Source organism: Bactrocera tryoni, chromosome 1 (assembly GCF_016617805.1).
Source record: "Bactrocera tryoni isolate S06 chromosome 1, CSIRO_BtryS06_freeze2, whole genome shotgun sequence".
Classification (NCBI taxonomy): Eukaryota; Metazoa; Arthropoda; class Insecta; order Diptera; family Tephritidae; genus Bactrocera; species Bactrocera tryoni.
In genome coordinates this window covers 17,663,990-17,685,898 of record NC_052499.1, presented here as the reverse complement: position 1 = coordinate 17,685,898, position 21,909 = coordinate 17,663,990, and the positions used below count along the sequence as shown (strand labels likewise).

Sequence of the window (21,909 nt, the reverse complement as noted above, 5' to 3'; positions counted from 1 at the left end):
TCACTATTTCGTTAATTAATTAATTTAGAGACGGTGAAACTATTGAGTTGAATTTGTTTTATCAAATTAGTCTGGAAAGCCGTTAGTTCTTAAGAAAGACAACTTGGACAGACGATATTGTTAAAGTTTTAATATTTCGTAGGTATAAATTTCATGAAAGCTTATACTACATTGAAGTGGATCGCATGAGGCAAATTTTTAGATCCAAAGCCACGCTTAAAAGGTCCAATCAATTCATTGGCGGTCAAATATAAGCTTAAAAAATTAGGAGTCCAAAAAATATCCAATCAATCGGGGAGAGTTTAGGTATTTATTGCGGAAATCCCGCAGAATCATACCTAATTCATACCTTATTAAATATCGAGGCCTAAATTATTATTTGCTAGTCTCAAAGTAGAGAAAGTCAAGTTTTAAGCTGTTATGGAGAACGAGAGCGAAAGTTGAAACCAGTGGCAAGACCAGTTATAAAACAGTATTAAGATGGCAGTGAGTTCAATTAGTTATTACCACACCCTTGTATGTTCACTTGCAACTTGGCGTTCTGGCCCCAAAAGTGGCGTCATTTGACGCTTCAGTTTAGAAGATAAATCGTTCGTTTTATCGTTCATTCCCAATAATAGTGAAAATATGCTATTTAAGCCATTTAATAGCTGCAAGTAAAAGGAGAACCACACAATAGGGAGGGTGCTCAGTGTAATCGAAAACTATAAAATTTATATGTTTTTTTTATAGTAAAAATTTATTTTATGATAGCTATAATAATTTGGTTACAGTTTGGAGTACATAACCTTTTTATAGCTATAGTTATGCACTAAGTTAGTGTTAGTGAGTGGCATGAATAGCAATAGTTCATACTATTTTTTTTTAATAAGAAAATAGTATTTTATAGAATTGATGAATGATTACTGCTCAGAAGATGTTCAATAGTTTCAATTGGCTTAATTTTGGAGCTTTTTTGTACCTTTGGTTTTAGATAACCTCTAAACGTTTCTTTTTATTTATTTATTTTTTTTTTTTTTGAGACCTGAGCTTAAGACCTCAGGAACTCTTTATGAATCGGTATTCCGTACACTGTCTTGTAATTATTGCTCGAAATTATGGTTCCTTGTAGTAAACTATGTAGTTTTTATATTAGTAACCGTTTGAGAAGTGCAAGACTCAATAATGGAGCAACGAACAAATGCTTGAAATAATGCGATGAATTCAAAACAAAAGTTGAAGCCAAATTTCACAAAGCCTTTCAGTTTTTTGAGGTGCGTATACTGATGGATTTCTAACGGGTTAGGTTAAGTTAGATGACACGTGATTGCACGTGGACTACTATATGTGGTCCTTTGTAAAGCCATAGAAACGAAGAACTCCTCTGTTAGAACTAATAATTAATGGAAGGAAGGAATCTTTTAGTCGATGTGGATAAAATAAAATCGTAGGACGATGCAAATCGTCGAATAACAACTCGGATGCTTAGTAAAAGATTAAATTTTTCTAACGCGACCATTCATAAGCACGTGACCCAGACGTTTCACATTCGATTTCGAAGCTTGACATATAGGTCTCTCATGTTTTTACAGAACGAAATTTACTTCGTCGCATTAACAACTGTGATTTACCAAGCGTCAGTGAAGTGATCCATGGGAAGCTTTTTAGTGCCGGGAATATAATAACAAATCAAAACTTCCATATACGAAATACCAACTCATCGAAGTATGTATTCGAGACAATATCAAAAATTACGGCTAACGTCGAAACTTCAAAAATAATCTCAAAAAATTCCATTAGGACTATTAAAATAGCCATGAAGGTCTGATGAAGTCAAGTTATACAAGTATATGTGACCTGGTCTAGGAAAAGGGGGCTAATGTGCGAAAACTAGTTTTCTGGGAAAAGCTGTTAAAAATAATCGTCAGTTTCTCGTTATCTCATTAATTGTTCTCCTTTTTTTTTGACACCTAAGCCCCCTTTTCGTAGACCAAGTCACATATATAACATATCAAAGATAATGTTAGCGCCATTAAAGTTAAGATATAAAGTACGTAAGTATAAAGTAAGGAATAAAGTACGATAAAATACCATTTTAATCTATACCATCAGTTAATTTTGAATTTTTTTAAGGCTAATATTTATTTACTATTATTTTTTAAATCGATATAGAATATTTTTCTTTCGGTTCTTGCTTTTCTAAGAACTTGCTTAATAATGAAACCATTATTAAAACCAATACAAAATCAGAATATAAATTCAATGCACTTACCTTCAATTTAATGGCTTATATTTACTTATGCTGTTTCAAATGTTATGAAACGAATGCATATGGAATTTTTAGTTTAACTCAACGCGAATAAGATTTGTATGCTGAAATGGTACAAATTAAGAACATTTTATTAGAAATTTTGCTTTTTTTTAATTTTTTAAAGAATGTAGTTGGTTTAATATTATATACATTTATATATGTAACTATATACAATAAACTTTTCTAACTTCTATTTTAAGCGCATTACTACTAGTAGAGGTATTACCACAGAACACTGGATTCTCTTTAATTTCACCTGAAAAGCATATGTAGTGTAGAATTGACTGAGTGTAAGTTATGCACAAAGAAAGTGGAAATGGCAGGGGAAAAATAGAGTTAAACGGTTCAAAACACTTCTACTTTAAATTATTCATCAATATTTATTTCGACGCCTTCAAAGTAATCTCCACCCCATGTAATACACTAATGCCTCTAATTTTCTGTCCTCGAAACAGTTTTTATAAGCACTTTTTGGGATGATCTTCAGCTTCTTCAGTGAGTTTTGTTTTATCGACTGAAAACAGGTTCCACGGAGGGACTATTTCAATTTGAGGAATAAGAAAAAATCACACGAAGCCAAATCTGGAGAATACAGTGGTTGATCGATGGTATTAATTGCGTTTTTGGCTTTAAATTCGGTCACAATCGTGGTTCGATGTGATGGTGCATTATCATCGCGTAAAATCCATGAATTGGTCTTCCATAATTTCGATCGTTTTCGACGGATGTTTTCACGCAAACGCCTCAATATGGCCAAATAGAACTCCTTGTTGACCGTTTGTCCTTCCGGAACAAATTCATGATGCACTGAACCACGAATATCAAAAAAACAGTGAGCATCACCTTGATTTTTGAGCGGCTTTGGGGTCTCTCTAGCACTTGCCGGACAATTTTCAAGCACTATCTTTTACTTTTTTAATATATTCATCAGTTGAAGGGTCGAAGTTCGCCCAGAACAAGGCTTGTCTTCAACGATCAATCGATTGTTTTGAAGGCTTGGTATATCATGAGCTATTAAAACCTGCTGAAACTGTTAATACTAATATCTATAGATAATAAATGATCAATTTGAGACATGCATTGATCGAAAAACGACCAGAATGGGCCAGAAGATATTATATTTCCGAATACCATTTGTTTTGATCGATGGTAAACGCATTGGCTGAGCAGCACTTCTGCTAGGTTTGCTTCAAATGACAAACATTTCTATTGGTATCCACAAATGGTCAAAATTTCTAAAAAAGCAATGGTCAATGCTTTGAATGAATTCTTATTCAGTTTTCCACTCAAAATTAATATTTAATTTTCACAAAAAAAAAAACAATATTTTCACACCGGTACACTTGGTACTTTGTCTGCAGCAGCTGCTAAGGTTAGGCTTGTTTTTGTAAGCTTGGTGATCGTCGTTTGTTAAAAGAAATGGACCAAACTACATTTTCGTTAACTCTTGGCCAAAAAACAATATTGTAACGATGGCGATAACTTTAAAAGCCCTTCGTTTTACAAACATAGATGAAATTAAAAGCGCCTAAAGTACCTTCGTTTTACAAACATAGATGAAATTAAAAGCGCGTAAAAGAGCAAATACTTTAAGGGTTGAAAAGCTACAAAGAGCTGTCGAAGAGATTATCAAACTAACTCTTCGACTCCAAAAACCAAATTTCGTCTAGGAACTTATCTCGATTTAAAATTTTGGACATTCAGCACTTCATCGTTTGGTTGTGATACAGAGATGAACTATAAAATACTGTTTAGCCCAGTTAGTTTCCGATTCTACACATTTCGAACCACACTTAAACCGATCAAACAACAAGCCTCATAAATTTGGACTTCTGGTTTTTGAGACCAAACCTCAGAGCTACATATGTAACTTAAAACTTTATTATACAACTTATAAAAATTTACCATAATTTCCACGCAGATAATGCATTATGTATGTATTCTCCTACACATACATATGTATGTATGTAGGTACGCACACATGCGCATTAAATACAGACTAGCATAATTTTTCTGCTGTCAAATTTTGGCTTTATTTCGCTCGTAAGTCATCGGGCATTACTTGCATTATTTCACCTTGTTTTTTGCTCTCATTTTAGTCATGTGCAGTTGGCTGATATGACAAAAGTCTATTATACCAAATTTATGAGCATTTTGGTGACATTCAAGAAATTATGGAACTAAGCAGAAAGAAAAATAGTGTCATATTTGAGGAAGAACAAGAAAGCAAGGTAGGTAATGTAAAAATGGATGAGCATGCATAAGTTTACTGGAAAAGACAGACGAGCCTTTTATGTATGTATGTATGTATGTATGTAGATATAAAGATATATATGACTAGTTTAATATAAGATGCCCAAGGTTTAGCCAAGCATCAAACTCATCATTCTTACAGTGATGAACGGAATCAGTGACATTTTTACACTTGAAGGATTTGCAGCAGCTCTTCGTGCACGTTAGATAAATTCGTTTTTGGATGGAAGCTAGCAGCTTTAGCTAGTTGTTGATGTGGGTCAAGGCTTCACCATAAAGTACAACAACTATTTACTTAAGGAAGAAAAAAATTAAAGACATGCAGAGCGGTCTAATTATGAACACGATGAAGAAAAAAATTCTTTTCATCGTGTATACAGCATTTCGACTCAATGTAATTCATAGCGAGTTAATGACGGTACCAAGAATTCCGGCATTATAAGTATGTATGTGCTACTGGCGCACATCAGCTCAAATAACTCCGTTCCCATGATAATCGAGTCTAAGTAAACGGAACAGATCCGGATTTTATCCGACCAAGGAGTGTCAATTCGGCACCATGCCTCGAAATTACGTCAGGTATGTTTTTTGCCGTTGCAACAAAACAGCTCAAATAACTCCGAAGTATTGTGGTCTCCGACTGGAAAGAAATCTTAAACACGGTTGTAAAAGAAATTATGATTTCATTATGATAAACTAACGGAGATAGCGCTAAATCTCTTGTCTTACAGTTTATTATTCTAGCTTGATACCTCGGACTGGAAAAGCTAGATGGAGTAAATAATTATGACCGTATAAGCTTTGACCATTGATACCCTAAACAGGTCTCCTGTCAATCAAGCAGACCAAGCTTCCGATGTCTCCATGGCCACGGTTGAACATGCAGAGATCACGGCAGCTGCCAAGACTGTTACAGAGAGTTTACGTGTAAGCAAATATGGCGTCTGTAGTTATAGGAGGAGGTAATCGGGAGATGGAGCCATGTGTAGAATTTCACGCAAGTGAGGAAAATTTTCTGAGCGCCATTCAGTTGAAGGTGGTTAGAAACGATTACTTTACATATGGCTCAAGCAGCTCACGACTTCCGGTTTTAGGCCAAGTGTCCGCTGGGTAGCCAAAAACATCGATTTGAAGGCGATCTAAAATGAGAAGGCGAAACATCCCTCCCCAGGCTTATGCGCTTGGTTTGGAAAATACCCCCAGTTAAAAGAAGAAAACATCCACGGATGAGAGACCGCCCTTTTGATAACGACCACTGCAAATAAATTAAGGATATATCTTAACCAGCATCAACACCAACAACAACGTAACTCACAGGTGCTACTTCGAAATGAGTAGGCAATTGAGAAGTAAACTCTTCTCTCGATGAACAAAGACCAAATTTTACAAGTCACTCATCATACCCGTCCTGCTATATGGTGCAGAGGCATGGACGATGACATCATCGGATGAGTTTTCTAGAGAAAGGCTCTGCGAAAGATTTATGGTCCCTTGCGGATTAGTCACGGCGAATATCGCATTCGGTGGAACGATGAGCTGTATGAGTTATATAACGACATTGACATATTTCGACGAATTAAAAGACAGCGGCTACGCAGGCTAGATCATCTTCTTTTTCACTCACTCACTTTTTCCTACATTTCTTGACTTTTGCCGAACTGAGATTAAAATATCTCGATATAGCAGGCATTGCGGGACCACATGCCAAACTATCAATTGGATGTTTTCCGAACATCTTTCAAGCAGAATTCTTTGCTATAAATCAGTGCGTAGAACTCAACAGTCAGTCAACAGACAGTCAAGCGGCACTAAAGGCGATTTCATCGTATGAGGTTAATTCGCTTTTAGTGGAGGAGTGTATATGAAGACTGAACCACCTATCAGTGTGCAACCGGGTACACCTCATCTGGGTGCCGAGGCAGAAAGGAGTTGCCGACAATGAGCTGGCCGGCGAACTAGCCCGCGCTGCGGCAGCGTGTAGGATGATGGGGCCGGAACCATGCATTTCAACCATTAATTACAACTAACCAGTGGGGGGGAGAACAGCATTTGCAGCAGGCTCTTGTGCAAACATCCGGTTCTGCGACGTGGAACAAGAAACCCCAGAACACTTGATTCTGGGTTGACCAGCAATTTGCAGAAGCAGGAGCAGAGCTCCTGGAATTGTTCGGGATGCTGGACCTTGGTGACAATACATATGTGATATAGGAAAGGGCACAATAGACCATAGGTCACAGTGCAAAACCTCAATGTCTTACTATCTATCTCGGTAGACACACATTTGGAGAACCTACCAAAGTGCCTGGGATTGATATTAACCCCCCTAATAAATTTATGGTGAGCTCAAAACGTTTCGTCGGTCTATGACATATATTCTATGACGTTCTATGTAATATATTTTAACAGGTTATGCACTTAAAGGAACAAATATTTCAACAAAGAACAAATATCTGTCCAAGTAAGATTCATCTATTTTTGGATCAACCCTATGACCTAACCTAACCTATGCATATCGGCCAAAATTTTTAAGAAAATACCGAAGCTTTGACTGTTCGGGTCGAGGCCAACACTTCAAGCGTTATTAGTGAGGAAGAACCAAGTCCTTGGGTCTACCGTTGGATGACGTCGACGACAACTTATATAATCCTTACCATCCTAACGGAGATTAGCTACCTGTTACAACTACAACAACATCAGAAAATACCAGGTATTTGGGTAAAAGTTTCGTAAATTCGGAAGCAGAATATTTTAGTTTTTCGATATTTCAATTTACTACAATAATTTGTTTCTGTATTCTAAGTCTTTCATATTTAATATTTTCAGAAGTATCCGCTTACTTTGGCACACACGGCGCATTTGCACAGGCAAACAGTGAAACAAAATCGCAAATTTAATTTTTTATGATCCTCACCTTCGGCAAATAGCGCGACCTTAACCTTAAACACGAAAACTTTTAATGAGCAAAATTAAGTTAAAGCTTTTAAATAAAATTAACGCATAATGAAAAGTGTACAGATTCAGAATGCGAAATGTGGGCACGGGTAGAAGCTGGTGGTGCTAATTTTCGACCGCAGCAATGGATACTTAAAACGCTTACAACAAAGTAAAATGAAACAAACAAACCAAAAAGGAAAAAAACAAAATGCAACAACAAAAACACACATTTTTAATTAAGCACCACAGACGATGCCACAAATTGTTGAAGCTTTTAGCACACTCATACACGCGCACTACCATACACACACACTCACACACAGGCACAGGCAGGCAGATGCGTGGCTTAAGACAAGTGCTTATGAAGTAAGTTAAGCAATGGCAGCGGCGACTGTCGACGAGTTTAGCTTGTTGCGTACTTTTGGCAGGCAACAACAACAACAACAAGAAAGGGAAGGAAAAGCTAGTGCTGCCGGTAAACGTGCAACAGCAGCAAATAACAAACTCAACTCAACTCAGCAGCAGCAGCAGCAGCAAACTAACTAACTAACCAACTAACAAACTATGTAATATATATTTGTATATACATATGTATGTATATAGTATGCAAAAATGTGTTTCTGTGTGAGTGCCTGTGGAGTGCACGACGAAACTTTAACCAAACACGATAGGCAGGATAAAGTGGTGCGGGTTGTGCGGCGATTCAATATACCTCGCAGGAAGCTAACAGTAAGTGTGTTTGTGAGTTTGATGGGAAGACTTTTGGCCTTGTTAAATTTCGGAATATGAAATAATTGAAGGCAAGTATGCAGCAACAAAAATTTGTCTCACCCGAACACCAAACACCCACTCGCTCACATCCCCAACCACAAGCTCCAACACAATATCAAGCAAAAATTGCTGGCACTTTGCTCCTCTATTCAGAATACATTTTGTTTGCGTGTTTTTGTTGTTGTTACTGTTGTTCTTGCTGTTGTTGCGCATAGTCATCGAAAAGTTAATTTCCCAAAAACATGGCAATTAGTGTGAAAACCTACGAAATACCAAATGTCCAGCTGATGGCAACCCACCCACACAAAAATAAAAACAATCAAACAACAACCTCAACATCGGTATTGCTGGCAATAAAGCTCTGCGCAGCCTACAAGTCATCTAACTAAGCTACGTACATATATGTATATGTACATACACCAACTCGCCTCTCTATTGAATACCGACCAACTTTCGTCAAACCACTCAGCATTTACCACAACTACTCATCAATTGCCGCAACACAAAAAAGGTCTTTGTTAGTGGCGGGGGGAAGTGCGAAAAATTGTGATGCGCATTCCGTTCGCACGCCTACACAAAGCCACAGGTATTCTGGGCTCGAAGGGTATGAATATTGAAAAAATTTGTCTGCTAGTATATTTACAAGCATATTTGTACGGAGTTTATGAGAATAAGTGGCATGAATATACGATGGAAAAATTCGTAAACTTCAATCATTCTCAAACTAGTAGGGAAAATGTTAAGCGTCAAAGCCATGGCGGACGGGCGCACAGGGTTTTCTGGTTGCTGGGCGCTACTACCATCACTTAAACGATTTTCGACGCGATGGAGGCATCATTTTTTCTTCTCAAAATGGAGATGGGCTCGACTCTGGCATAACTAGTAGTTATTGTAGACAAAACTTCAGCATCCAGGCTTATTGAAAAGAATTTCTCTCGAAGGGATTTGCCGACGATAGTGTGTGACGTACAATCGATATCTGTGAAGCACTGTGACGACGAGCTAAACGTGTCCATTTTCAAAATAGAATACTTATTTTTTGCCTTACAATATATTGTGGAAGTACATATGTACATACTTCATCTTTAATGGCGTAGACACTGCTTACGCTATATAGCCGAGTGAATAACAACGCGCCAATCGTTTCTTCTCTCCGCAATTTGGTGCCAATTCGAAATACCAAGTGCAACCAGGTCTCCTCTACCTAATCTCTCCAATGGAGTGGAAGTATTCCCATTCCTCTGCTTCCCCCTCCTGGTACTGCGTCGAATACTCTCAGAGCTGGAGGGTTTTCATCCATAGGGACGGCATGACCTAGAACTGAATTATGTCATTGTCTTCGTATAACTTATACAACTCATCGTTCCACCAAATTTGATATTCGCCGTTGCCAATGCGTATCTCATAACGTCGATTCATCAGATGTTGTTATCGTCCATGACTCTGCACCATACAGCAGGACGGGAATAATGAGTGACTTATAGAGTTTGGTCTTTGTTCGTCGAGAGAGGACTTTTTATCTCAGTTGCCCACTCAGTCCGAAGTAGCACCTGTTGGCAAGAGTTATTCTATGTTAGTGTTGTTGTTGGTGTTAATACAGGTTCCAAAATATACGATATTATTTACGACGTCGAAGTTATGACTGTCAACAGTGACGTGGGAGCCAAGTCGCGAGTACCACGACTGTTGGTTTGACGAGAGGAGAGAAGGAGGTAGGATGAAGCCATGTGTAGAAGTTCAGGCAAGTGAGGAAAGTTCTCTGAACGCCATTACTTGTGAGTGGCCAGAAACGATTCTTTCACATTTGGCTGACGACTTCCGGTCTTAGACCAAGTATCCTCTGGGTAGCCAAAAAACATCCGTTTGAAGGCGAGTTAAAGTGAGAAGGCGAACCATCCCTCCTCAGGGGTGTGCGCTTTAGGACCCGTCACGTGAAAAACACTACTAATGAATGGAAGGAAACAGCCTCGGATACATACATACACTTTGTTCTAATGTAATATTTGGCGTGATGGCAAGTCAGTCTACTTTCATGAGACCATGAGCCCAATTTCAAAAATATATTTAAATTTAAAGCTTCTCGAATGCCACAGTGAAGAGAATAAGGTTAAGTTAGGTCAGGTTACAGGGCTGATCCTTACGATGAAGATCTCAGTGATTACACTTAGACAGTTGAAATTACGGTTCTTTCTGTACCGCATTCAGCTGCTGCAAAGGTGGTTTGAACAAATATTATCAAGACTTTTGGTATCGGATGGGCAATCAATAGCTTTTTGACCGCTTTAACGCGGCTCAAAGCTTCTGTGAGTCCAAAACTAAAATTATAAAAAAGTGTTTGTTTTTAACTGACGCATTGTTGGCTGCAGTGTGAAGTCTTGAAACATGTATGGCTTTATGGATGGCATCAAAGCACACACCACAAATAATAGAACAAAAATCATTTTTCAATATTGAGTATGATGTTTAGTAGGTGGATTCCCAACCTATCGATAGATATTTTTAAATGAGATTTCGAATGACAAATGAAACCTGAGCTGAAATAGCCAAACCTTCAGTTCGTCGGCCAGTAAAGAACCTGATAACCAATAAGTTCTAAAAGTAATATGAAGATTGTAATAGCAGATTCGACGGATGCTTCGTTTGTCAAAGTATTGATCGAGAAAAGAAGAGATCCATGAAGAATTAAACACAACGTTTCCATTCCCCATTAGAGAAGAATGGACCAATGGTTCTATGATCGATAATTCCAACGTCAAAACCTACATATTCACAGACAGATTAAAGTGTCAATTAAGAATAGAAGTCGGCTTTTTCCTTAGTAAACCATGTAGCTTCAAATTAAAGGTCTAGTATTCAGTCTTTCAATTCGAAATTGTGGGCTTAACAGAAGATGCCAAGTGGGCTTTAGCTCTAACCAGCAAGTCCATAAACCTTGTAGAGGATAATCGAACGTCAATTAAGGCAATCCGTATCACAGCCACAGCTAAATCTCATTGACTGGGCTCCTATTGGTAACTTGGTTAAATAACCTGGCTACCCAGTCATATAGGTATAGAAGGACATGAAAAGCGGACGAGCTGGTCTCGGGAACAGTTGGAAACACAACTCCAGTATGCTACCCCAGACCATTCAGCTCTTTCAAAGGTTGTTTGAAGCAATGGACCCTAGAGGAATACCTCAGATCTTGGAATACTGGCAACATAGTGCATACTACAAAGTTACTTTGAGTTAGTATTTTTGGTAGGCAGACCGAAAAACTTCTATTTCTAAGATTAAGATTCCAGGTCTACAAGTTGGTTACAGTAGTTACAAACACCGAAACTACCCACAGTGTGTAGCAACGTGACTTTAAATCAAAATCGATTTTACTTCCCCCAGCAGCCATAGCGCGCCGCATGCATATTTGAGTAATTAATTAATAACTAAAGTTCTAGTTAATATCACCCTGTGTTCCCCTCCCACGTAAATATGAATTGCTTATTACTTTTTTCGGCGTTATTTCCGTTATTGTTTTGTGTGCCTATGTATGTGTATACATAATTATTACAGCTGCGATCTCAACTATGTACGTATGTATGCTTGTTTACCTATATACATACATAAATATATTTAGCCAAGTAGTAGGCAAACGGGGATTTGCTCCCTCAGCTTACAGCTGCCGGTACACCCTTCTGCACTTGCCACTTAATATCGTCATGACTTTTCCCACATCAATCAAAAGTTTGCCATCAACATCACTAAAGTTTCCCAACACTGCCATGGGCGAGCGAATATAGAACAAAACAGTAGCTGCTAAAAGTGAGGGAGGGCGAATACGGAAGGGGTTTCGTAACTGAAAAGTGCGATAAAAGCAGAGGAGATGGATGTGGGCGCGCATAAAGAATGAGTGGGCTAACATTTCAAGGAAGTTGAACGGCAGTGACAGCGGTCGGGGTGGAGATAACTTAAGTAATAACATGGACATTGACAAAGATGTTGACGATACTGATGGCGATGAACACGAGTACTACTTGTCAACATAGCTTTCAAAAACATTTTCATTGTTATTGATGGAAAGAGCCTGCACGAAGTGTACAGGTAGCCGGGAAAAAATTGTATTTAATAAAGAGATTGGAAATATTGCAAAACAGATAATGAAACTATGACGTTTGCATGTGTATTAACAGATGAATTAGTCCTGCATAGGCTTTGAGAACATAATAGCTCAACTCGATTTGTACATATGTAAAGGGTGATGCATTTCGAGGTTGCCTACTTTTTAAAGAAAAAACACAGAAACTCAAATTAAATGGGGAATGTTTATTATCATACGAAAGAACATTATTTCGCATTTATTTCTTGAAAATTATCTCTTTCAAATGTTGTCCGCGGCTACGTCTCAGATGGTCCATCTGTTGAGTTTACTTAGCGATGACTCGTTCGAGCATTTCGACTGGTAACTGGCGAATTACACACGTGATGTTTTGCTCCAAGGTCTGAATAGAAGCGAAATTATCCGCATAGACTTTACATATCCCCACAGGCAGAAGTCGAACGGTGTGATATCACACGATCTTGATTGCCAATCGACTGGCCCCAAACGTGAAATTATCCGCTCATCGAAGTGTTCTCTCAATAAATCCATTGATTGATACAATGTGTGGCAGATGGCACGTTTTGTAGAAAACAAATGTGGCCGAAATCACAAGCTTTAATTTCATGCAACAAATAGTCGGCTATCATGGCGCGATAACGGTCGTCATTGACGGTTAAGTTCTCACCGGCCTCATTTTTGAAGATATATGGAGCGATGAGGAATAGCCGGCTTCAATTCTGGCACAAGCTGTATTTTGTACGCTTGTACAAAAGTTCTAGACGTAACATACGTCAAGTCGTTCCATACTTCAGTCCAAGTTGCCGCCGAATCGACTCTCAACGGTCTTCGTGTACACTCTCAACTATGGCTTCAACTTGTCTTTTCTTCACCACGTGCTGGACGTGACCTATTCGGTTGAACATTATCCAATAATGAATTCCGGCTCTCAAGATAGGTGATGGTCTTGCGAATAGTATGCTGAGTAGGCCGATTAATTCGACCATAAGTTGAGCGTAGTGTGTGAAAGACATTATGTACAGAACATGAATTTTCGTAGTAAGGTTGAAAGATTTGTAAACGTTGTTCTGGCGGAAGTCTATTCATGATGAAATGCCAAACAATACTGAATAAAAATAATGACAGCTTGGCACGGCTCAAGCGTGATATGCTAAAATCGACTATTAAAGAAAGTACCTTTGCTTGGACTACGACTTAAGATTATGATGGCCTAAAAGGTTATAAAGACTTGTGAATTTCAAAATTTGATTATTCCTGTCCGGCACCTTTTATCGGTGGTCTACTTGAAGATCGGCTACGGGATCAAGGAAATCCTTTTTCCATTATTTTTATTTATTTATTAAATAAATACGTTATTTTTTATCTTTTAGTAATCTAGTAATCTTCTTAGTAAAATATTATTATTTTTTAATTATGAACTTGAAAATTCAACACAAGAAATTTAGTTCAAAGTTCTCAGATTTCCTATTTTTTCCTTAATTAAAAATAAGCAGCAAACATTTATGTTTCTCTCTCTCGCCCATTTCACGAAAAATATGAAACCAGCCAAGAGGTCATGGAATAAATTCGAAAAATGCTTGCCATAGCAAGCTTTGATTAGACATTTTTCCGGCACATAGCAACGAAAGCATTAATTTGCTTAGACGAAGCATGCCGACAATTATTTCAACTCTCTCTCTCTCTCTATTTACTAGTGTTCAAGGAGTTTGCTACTCCATTTTCATGACTGACTTCAAGTATTTTAGTGGTTTCCTTTTCGTTCAGCATTTCTATCTCCGGTTTGCTGAGGGCTTTTTGTGCACGTTGCCACTTCTATTGAACTGAACTGCTGAAATGGCTGGCTGGAGTTGGTACCAAATATTGTGAAAGTAAATGCAAACATACATACATTTATTGCATTCGCATGGTCAAGCAGTAATAGAGAAGTCACCGGAAGAATTTGAGAACTTTTTACTCTTTAATAGATTTTCGACGAAGTAGGAAGTAAATTTGAGCTTTTAATGCCTCTCATTTCAATCTTTATTTCAGAGTTTCTTTTTGTACTTGTAGCAGTAAAAATTTTTTTCTTATCAGTTTTTTTGGGATAATATCATGAAATAAGGTTTCGACTTGACTTGGCGGAAATTAAAAATAAACAAGTGGGTTGAGTTCGGGTATAAACGAACATTTCGTACTCTTGCAACTTCAGGTACATAAGGTTCGTTACTTATATGGGGTCTAGAGCAAGTTTTCACCCGATTTTATTTATTCTAAGCACAAATATACACCGTTAGTAGACAAACAGGCTCTCTCAATTTTATTAAGATGACTTACATACATGCCGATCATGCGGTATTAAGTCACCCAGAAGTTAGAAGTATTCAACCGATTCCCCATGCAGGATGGGAGGGGCCGAAATGCAAGTGTATGAACTGCTTGACCAGACGACAGGGGAGACGCTCGAAAATTCTACAAAAAGATTCTGTAGAGCCCCCAGAGGTTATCTAATGACTAATGCCCAGAGCACACAACAATTATGGAGAGGAAAACTTCTCTAGCCTGCTGAATGGCAGTGAAAGCATAACGTCAGGAGAAGGAGAACCGATGATGATGCAGCAGACGTTCCATTACCCGACCATGAAGAAATTCGAATAGGAATTTCCCGTCTGCATACCAACACAGCGGCGGGGGCCGATAGATTGCCAACTGAGCTATTCAAATATGGCGGCGAAGAACTGATAAGAAGCATGCATCAACATCTTTGTAGAGTATGACGAAACCATGCCCGACGATTGGAATTTAAGTGTGCTCTGCCCAATCTACCAAAAAGGAGACCTCACAATCTGCGCCAACTACCGTGGTAAAAGCGACTTCTTCAATCCACTCTTGGAGAAAATAATTCGTGCTGCATCGTGATACCATTTTCTATAAGAGTGCTGCTGGCGTACGCCGATGATATTGACATCATTGGTCTCAACAACCGAACCGTTAGTTCCGCTTTCTCAAAAAATCAGAAAGAAGCGGAGCAAATGGGTTTGGTAGTGAACGAGGGCAAGCCGAACTATCTGCTGTTATCAAACAAACAGTTATCGCATTCGCGATTAGGCTCCCACGTCACTGTTGATAGTCATACCTTCGAAGTCGTATACAATTTCGTCTATCTTGGAATCAACAACAACAATGTCAGCCTCGAAATCCAACGCAGAATAACTTCGGACTGAATAGACAACTGAGAAGTAAAGTCCTCTCTCCAAGAACAAAAATCAAACTCTATAAGCCACTGATTATTCCCTTCCTGCAATATGGTGCAGAGACATGGACGATGACAACATATGATGAGTGGACGTTATGAGTTTTCGAGAGCCAGTAAATAGATTGTTCCTTATTTTTAAACCCGAAAATTAAAGAATTAAATGATATTTAAAATTGTTTTATATGGGAAGCAGGCATAGCTGTAGCCCGATTTCGCGCACATTGTGACATGTTATAAACCGAATTTAGTTGAAATCGGTTGAGTTAGTCCCAAGATATGGCTTTTAACCTAAAATAAAACCTTCAATCAGGTCACTCGATATCATTGAAATCTACCGAGCGGTTTTCGAGCTACAGTAGCTACCAGTTCAAAAAATGTAGTTTTGAGACTATTTCAAGTTTCACACGAACTTTACAGAGTGCCTGAGAATCCCTTGTTATTTATCGACTAAGACCAAAAGTATATGTTGGATTTATTTAAAATTTTTTTCGAAAATGAAACTTACAAAGTTCAAGTTTCACTTGCAAATAGTGTTAAAATGTTGACCCAGATTTATTTGGAAGCAGGTAGGTAGGTAGGAGTGCAGCCCTATCGGGCTCAATTAGCACTTGATGTGCCATTTTGATGCAACGTTCGTAGAACCTCCTGTATCTGCTATCATGTTTCACCTTCTCTCTCAAACCATTTTGAGGTTTCGATGAAACTACTTATGTCCGATATGCTTTTAGTGGAAATCCATTCAAGGTTTGGTGCTAGATGGATTCCGAGTGTTTTGTGTCGGATCTGTGCTAGAGCTGGGCATTCGCAGAGAAAGTGGAAGATTGTTTCCTTGTTCCCTACTACTCCGCAGCCACGGCAGATGTCGTTGTAGAGCATACCCATTTTGGATGCGTGTTACCCAAATGGCAGTACCCTGTTGTGGTAGCTGTTACTGTTTTCCTTGACCTATTTAATAAGTCTTTGGTTCTTTTCCTGTCATATGTTGGCCATAATTGTTTAGTTACAACGCATTTTGTAATGTTTTTCCACCTGTTATTTACAACTTGTTAAAATTGTCTATTGATCTCTGCTTTGATCGATCCTAGCGGGCTTGGTATTAGCTCCGCCTCGGATTCGTTGAAGAAAGCTCCTGCCTTTGCCAACTAGTCTGCTTTTTCGTTACCGAAAATGTTCCTGTGGCCGGGAACACAGATCAAGTTTAGTTGAAGCTTGTCTTTTATTGAGCAGGTGTGTAAAAACTTTTTGATCAATCTCCCAGAGAATACTCTGCAGTATCCGTAAAACGATCTTCTATACAGCTCATGAAGAGTTCAAAAAAAGGAATATCTGCTTCCGTTTGCAACGAAGAAATTTGTCGCTAAGACAGTTCTCAATTATAATTGTGAAAACATTAGCCAAGCCCGACACCAACCAAATACGAGTAATGGCTACCGCCGTAATAGTTGATTAGATGGTTTCAATAATTTCGCGACGGACGCAAACAGTGAAGGCCACTTTTTCCTTTAACTTAATGCCATGTTAGTCAAACGAACAGTGTATTGTTAGTTTCCAAATTAAGCCTAAGAGCTGCTGGAATGAGTGGTTCTCTTACTATGTCATCCAAGCCATGAAGTTGTAGGCGACATCTTAAGCGCGTCAAGAGCACCAAAACCCGAACTGCATAAACACTTAAGGGAGTGTAGAAAAAAGTGTTGAAACTGACAATTCAAGCTATCAGCCGATTTGTAATATATGACCCCGCCTTTAGATGGTCCGTGGGAACTAGAAATGTGCATTAGAGGAGATCTGTTAAGACACCGATTTCCATATCTCCTCCTCGTATCCTCCAGTCAGCAACTTAATCTAAATTTACAAATCAACGTCTTTTTGAGGGCTGTTGTTTGCGCCTTGCGAAACGAACTCAAAATCGACACAGTTTTGCTTTGCTGCAGCGATATTCCCGACATTTGTCTACACAAATTTTAATCTCAAATAACTGCATAGGTGTTACAAGCACAAGTTGCCTGACTTTCGTACTTAAATAAAGATAATTAAAAGCTTCAACTCTAACTACGCAAATAGCCAACTCCAAGAGCTTGAAGCTTATCCATAAGCTCAACAGAACTTGTTTCACTTCACTTAGCAAACATTACCTCTACCAACAAGTTTCGCCTAACTGTCGTAACAAGTATGTGTTGGGCTTCTCGTCACTATTAACAGCATCTAATCAAGTCAAAAGAATTCTTCGAAAACGTTTAGGATGGCGGTACATGGCACAGTATTTAAGCGCAACTGAAAGAAGGAAGCCAGAGCTTATATACATACATATGTATATATGCGCGTGTATGTACATAGTAGAGAAGATTTCAGTTAAGGTAAGGCTTAATAGAGCACAGCATGGCTCGGAGACTCTTCCACCAAAACGCCTGTATAGTAATCACCTCATCGATTCCCCACCCACGTGCGCTGGCGGCCTTCGCTCTAATGACTGCAAATTTGCGCTACAAAAATGTATATAGACATGTATGTATGTATGTATGTAAAGTAATGTAATAAGTGTGTGAGAATGTAAAGAGTAAAACTTGGCAAAAAAATATATGAGAAGAAAAAGGCAGAAGGCCGCCTAAGAAATAGGCCAAAAGCGGTGAAGGTGTGACATGAATGTATAAAATTGCTTTTGACAGCCAACACAGACTCGGTCTCACAGCGTTGCTATTGTCAGTTCGCTTGTCGGCGCAATCATTATTACGTAGACGGGTAACGGTTCTTTTTTTTCTGCTTTTTTTCTTTGAGTGACTGACGCAGCAAAGCAACACTGGTTGATGGGCGTACAAGCATACATACACATGCATGACGGCTGCTGTATGGCTTGCTGCTGATAAGAGTTGCTGCATTTAAGGTGGGGAGGTGTTGAGTTATTCTTGCACACGCATATTTTTTGCTACACATTTTTTACACACATGCCAACATAAGTGGGGGTGTACCAAAGTACCAAATAGGAAATCGCAGTCGTTGCATATGGCGGCTTGGATTTATTAACAATGTGAATTGAAAAAAATTTACTAGAGCTGTTCTTTTATTGGATTCAATTACATATAAATCTATATCGCAATCCGTCCATACGAATAAGAGTGAAACGACTATTGATTGGACTTTGGAGTCTTAGAAGAAATTCTTAAAAAGTGAAACTTTGGAAATAGATCTTTCTGATTTTGGTACCCGTTTTGCCTATTTAGTCTGCTGCTATAGATAGAAAACAAGTAAGGAAGGGCTAAGTTCGGGTGTCACCGAACATTTTATACTCTCGCATGATAAAGTGATAATAATTTACATATTTTTTTATTTTGCAGTAAAATTCATTAGATTAGATCAATTTGTGTACTTTGATTACTGGCAACGTTGGAATATCGAAAGGATCGGTAACACTATTTTAAAAGATCATTTGGGCCTAAGAAAAGTGAAAGCACGATGGGTTCCAAAATTCCACAATTTTTTCGAAAAACGGCGTCGCGTTAACGTCTGTGAAACAATGCTCTCCGACTAGCAGGATGACATGAAACGTATTATTACTGGCGATGAGTCTAGGATCTATGCTTATGACGCAGAAACAGACGATCAATCGGCCGAATATCGAGGCAAAAGTGAGCCAAAGCCGTAAAAACCACTACAAAGCTGGTCATATCAAGGTTATGTTGACAGCTCTCTTCGATTATCAAGGTGTGGTGCACCCGGAATTCCTTCCGACCGGCCAAACTGACAATAATGAAAATTAGTGGAGTATTATGCGTCGTTTGTGCGCAGCTATTCGTAAAAAGAGGACGGAATTATGGGCCGACAACTCTTCCTTTTGGCACCACGATAATGCACCGTCGCATACTGCATTGATTCTTCGTAAGATTTTCACCAAACTTTCAACTAATATCGTGCCGCAATTCGCTTGATTTAGCTCCGTGTGTCTTCTGGCTATTAAGCAAACTCAAACAGCCACTCCGGGGAAACCGTTCTGAATCAATTGAAGCCGTTAAACGTGAATCCTTCTGGCTATTCCGGATTTTAACTTTAAAAACTGTTTCGAGGATTGGAGAAAAATTTGCCACAAGTGTTTTGGGGCCAAGGAGGATTACTTTGGCAGGGACGACATAGATTTCGAAGAATAAATTAAGAATTTTAAAATTATGAGCAAAATCTTACTACTTTTTGCCGGTAGTATGTATAACCTTTTTTGCAACCACCCACATATACAAATCCGATCCACAGCATCAGATGCTAAAGCAATGGCTCTTTTGGCATAATTTTCAGCAACGAGGAATGCATCGAGATAAAACTTTGCAGGAATAGTGCCTTTAAGATGTGCCATTAATACCCAAAATTTGTCAAAATCGGATTGCTCTATCCAACAGATGCAAAATGTATGAACCCCAGTTCCGTTTGCGAAAAAATATTTTCCAGATAATATCCCACAGCTAAATATTCTATACGGTTAATATAAAGTTTTCGCAACGTCTGAAGGAAGTCCACGGCTTTCCTCCTTGCAAGTTGCACGTGTATTAAATGTTCGATTACACTAGAACTCGTACTTCCTTTCTGGTTTGTTTTTTTTTTTTGTTTTCTTGAGTATTTTAAAAAGACTTCAACAGTCGTAAGTGTCAAGTTCGGACCAGACCATATTGCATTATCAGAATGTCAAACTGTCCCTGGAAAACTACTTCTTTATTTTCATTTTATTTGACTTTGCCGATTTAATTACATATGTACATACCGTGTCAAAGCTTAAGGTCATCAACAGCACTGCTGCTACAGCCGCTTTCGCACTTTATGTCGCAAAAAAACTTAACTGCTGACATAGCGCCGACTGGCTAAGTAGACTACGAACCCGTGTGTACGAGTCTGACTTCATACACAGGCAGAGCAAAGCGGCGATGCGCGCTCATTAGCCACAGGTGTTACGAGTTTATGCTTGTGGTACGTTCTCAGTTTCTGGTATTTCGCGTCGTACGGTAATTCTTAGCCACGGCGCAAAACACATCTGCATTTTAGACTTTTTAGCTATGCTCTGTGTTGATAAGCCGCTGCTCCAACATTACTCTGTAATTAAAGCTGTTGGACTGAGTTTGCTTCGTTTGCTTCATTTGCCAAAGGGTTCATTAACACTCGGCTGACTTCGTCTTTTGCTATGCCGCGGCGACTAGTTTTACGAATTAAAATATTATGTACAATAAGCCGGCAGCTATTTACAACAACCGGCGGGCAGTACCGTTGCCATCGACGTCAGACTGTCTAATTAGACGAATTGTTTTGGATGTTTTTTCTTGCGTATTTTTTTTTTGTTTTTGTATTACTTTTGAGCGCAAAAGTTACACAAAGTTAATTTAGTAGATTTGCTTTTACTATTTGTTTGGAGAGAAGTCACCCGCTCGTATTTGGTTCTTTTAGCAAATTACACTTTTTAAAAGCGGTCGTCGACGATCCCAAAAGCGTAAAGTCAAAGGGAGCACATAACGGCCAATTAGCTGCAAAGCAACTTTGTGAAAAATATGTAATTGAATGCCGTTTGAAAAAATGTTAATAGCTCAGCATTTATTTGCTTGTTAAATTTAAATGTTATTTACCGTTACGCATTCGTCAAAAACTATTCTAATCGGCAGTTGTAAATTATAAGCTTATAATTAAAATGGCACACAGTTATGCTTAAATATGAAAAACAAAGTGAAAATGTTAAAGCTTCAATATTGGATATTAAAAGAAAATCTTGGTTTATAAGATTCTGATTAGCCAACTACGATATAAACTCTTATAATATAAAAACTGATCTGAATTATTAAATTTAAGTTTAAGCTAGCTAACTATTTAAATACGAGCAGCCATGGCATTAATTCATAAACATTTTCCAGGTTCCCAAAGGTTTTGCTATTGTTTTTATACTCTCGCAACAAAGTTGCTAAGGAGAGTATTATAGTTTTGTTCACATAACGGTTCTTTGTAAGTCCTAAAACTAAAAGAGTCAGATATAGGGTTATATATACCAAAGTGATCAGGTTGACGAGTAGAGTTGAAATCCGGATGCCTGTCTGTCCGTCCGTCCGTTCGTGCAAGCTGTAACTTGAGTAAAAATTGAGATATCATGAGGAAACTTGGTACACGTATTTCTTGGCTTCATAAGAAGGTTAAGTTCGAAAATGGGCAAAATCGGCCCACTGCCACGCCCAAAAAATGGCGAAAACCGAAATCCTATAATGTGTCATAACTAAGCCATAAATAAAGACATTAAAGTAAATTTTGGCACAAAGGATCGCATTAGGGAGGGGCATATTTGAACGTAATTTTTTTGGAAAAATGGGCGTGGCCCCGCCCCCTACT

At 38.5% G+C, this 21,909-nt stretch overlaps 1 protein-coding gene across 1 annotated transcript in view; it reads right to left on the bottom strand.

The window, feature by feature from the left end:
* Positions 1-21,909, bottom strand: part of LOC120772470 (cadherin-87A) — a 187,619-nt gene that overhangs the window by 77,561 nt on the left and 88,149 nt on the right. Inside the window, exon 3 of the mRNA XM_040101112.1 lies at positions 2,252-2,352. The gene's annotated coding sequence lies outside the window, so the exon portion shown is untranslated. The remainder of the gene's footprint in view (positions 1-2,251; positions 2,353-21,909) is intronic.